We start from the raw sequence: 2,953 nt of genomic DNA, 5'->3' as shown, positions 1-2,953 counted from the left end.
AATCTGGAGAGGCAGTCTGGCTACAGCGGCTTTGCCAGACTGCAGTCCCTGGGGGCTTTGTTTACACTGTGAGGGGAAAACCGCCTTCTCAAGCCTCAGTAATGGTGGACGCCCCTCCCCCCACCAAGCTAGAGAGTCCCAGGTCGACTTCAGACAGCTGTGCTGGCAGCAAGAATTTCAAGCCAGTGGATCTTAGCTTGCTGGGCTCTGTGGGGGTGGGATCTGCTGAGCAAGACCACCTGGCTCCCTGGCTTCAGCCCCCTTTCCGGGGGAGTGAATGGTTCTGTCTCACTGGTGTTCCAAGCACTGCTGGGGTGTGAAAAAAAACTCCTGCTGCTAGCTCGGTGTCTACCCGAATGGCCCCCCTGTTTTGTGCTTGAAACCCAGGGTCTGGAGGTGTAGGCACCCAAGGGAATCTCCTGGTCTGCGGGTTGCGAAGACTGTGGCAAAAGCATAGTATCTGGGCCGGAGTGCACTGTTTCTCATGGCACAGTCCCTCATGGCTTCCTTTGGCTAGGGGAGGGAATTCCCCAACCCCTTGCACTTCCTGGGTGAGGCGATGCCCCACCCTACTTCGGCTTGCCCTCTATGGGCTGCACCCACTGTCTAACTAGTCCCAGCGAGATGAGCCGGGTACCTCAGTTGGATATGCAGAAATCACCCACCTTCTGTGCTGATCTCGCTGTGAGCTCCAGACCAGAGCTGTTCCTGGGGCTTTTGTTTTCTGTGCTCATTTGTTTGGCATGGGGCGGGGGGAAGGCAATTCTATGAGGACGTTTAGAATTTTCAGAACTATTTTGCTCATAATCAAGGGTTGCATGAGCATTAGGTTTCAAATCTCTTCAGTAGACAAGCCATGTGAAATACCAATATCACTGTGTATTAGTATTTAGCAGTCTTATCCTTGATGTGGAGTGCATCCTCACACTTCCTCTATGAGAAGTCTTTTGTGAGACTTATTCCCAGGTAAAGAGCCAGTCAGGGGCCTGGCTGCTGCCCTCTGGCTGGCACAACAGAGAGATGATGTCCCAGTGTCTCTGGCGGCTTCTTACAGAACCCTGTCCCTGAGGCTATGGCCCTTCTTCATGAGGTGACACCTTCAGGGGTGGGTCTGCCTGAGGGCTCCAAAACATGATTTCTGCTGAGAAACCTGTGTCTGTCATCGGTGCATCCTCTGTCAATCTCATGAGATTTTATTTTCCAAAGTGCTTTTAAAGAAATGGCATATAACGTAAGGTGTTGGCAATGCATTGCATCAAGCCTCTATCAGCCTAAAAGCCCTTTAGGGAAAGAATTAAAAGACAAACACCCAGAAGGAAGTTCTATTGTGCTATTTACTACCTGGCAGGGAATAGGGTCTTGTGCCCACCTCATTGACCATCATTTACACCAGGTATTAAGCAGAATAATTCTCTTTGACAAACAACAGCCTTCTGGAATCCATGAGAATGTTCAGGGAACCCTGACAGAGATAAGAACTAGTTTCCAAGAATAGGAAAAGATGATATGGCAAATCTTTGCCCTTACTTTGATCTGTGGCAGGAAACTGGTTTTTAAGAAAATCTGGGTTCTTCCTCCACCTCCTTTTCTTTGTCTTTCATATTTCTGTGGGTATGCTGGTTTCTAATTGTTATACACATTAACTGAACACCTCATCACTCACCAACTCTGCCCCTCTGGCTACAGTTTGTGTATGCCTCTCTCCTGGAATGGAGGAGATCCTTGGTCTGATAACACTCAGTCTTCCCAAAGTCATGGCTCTAAAGGAAACAAGCCACACACGAATCCAACAGGCTTAGACAGAGGACTTGGATTTCCACATGCTTGGTTCAACCCTGGAAGTGACTTGGGCTACTGCCCCACCACGTGAAAAGCTCTAAGCATTCAGGTAATTATGGTTTTTGCCCTCAGAAGGCCACAGATGACTGGAATCAGTGGCAGGGAGAATAAGAGAGAAAATGCAGAAACTGTTCACTCCTGCTACAGGATAATGGGTAGACAGAACTGCAATTCAGATTCTAGAGCCCCTGGGAAGACAGTTAATCAGTAATCCAGCACAGAATCATGTTTGAGGAGAGTGGAGAAGCCAACAGTGTTCCAGAAGATGTGCTGCCTTCCTTCTCCCCCAAGTTTGATGCTGCTTGTTTTGTTATGCAACATGCCCTTGAATTTCTATCCAACACTGGAGCTTTTTACCCAGGTCCATCCACACCTTCTAGCCCAAAGTGCCCTGTGCAAATTGTATATAGATTAAGACACCTCTTGTGTACCACACTCAACCCCCAATCCTCTCAGCCCACCACTTACTCCAGCCACTGTTGCAGTGACCAGTTCTCAAGGGCTCTGGCAACTCCTACTTCAGCCCTGCAATGTATTCTCTCTTGCTTTCTACCCACGGGACAGAACTTATTTGGGATTCATGCACGTGCAGCCTGGAAACGTACAGAGCTGACACCTGTGGGCTGCCTTTACAAATGGATGCCAACAGAGAAATGCTTCCCCCTTTTACTCATGGTACAGATGGTGCTGAGATGCATTTCATAAGCTTCTTCTCAAGTCCTTGCTGGATGGAGCATCCCTGCCTTTGGTGCTAGTCAACCTGAAAATGCATCCTTGTATTCAGCCTCTCTCCTTCCCTGTTCTCCTCCTCTTGTCCTTTATTCCTGCTCCCTGGAATCTTGTCCCCAAAGCATAAACTGCTTAACTGCACAGAAGCACTTGTCTCAGGCTCTGCTTTCAAGGGAACCCAAGATACAACATTTGTGCAAGAAGGCTGGCTCAGCCCATAGTCAATTAATAAAGTGAAGAATTCTAGTGCACAAGAATCAAATCTTAGTCTTAGAGATTAATCCCAACCATTGCTAGAATTAGCCCAAGCTGATACAGAGAGAAGGCAGGTGACAGTGTGGCACAGGCTCACTAAATTCTAGAAATAAAGATACTAGGCAGTTGC

The sequence above is a fragment of the Symphalangus syndactylus genome, chromosome 11, assembly GCF_028878055.3.
Source record: "Symphalangus syndactylus isolate Jambi chromosome 11, NHGRI_mSymSyn1-v2.1_pri, whole genome shotgun sequence".
Taxonomy (NCBI): Eukaryota; Metazoa; Chordata; class Mammalia; order Primates; family Hylobatidae; genus Symphalangus; species Symphalangus syndactylus.
Note: the sequence above shows the minus strand (reverse complement) of the source record.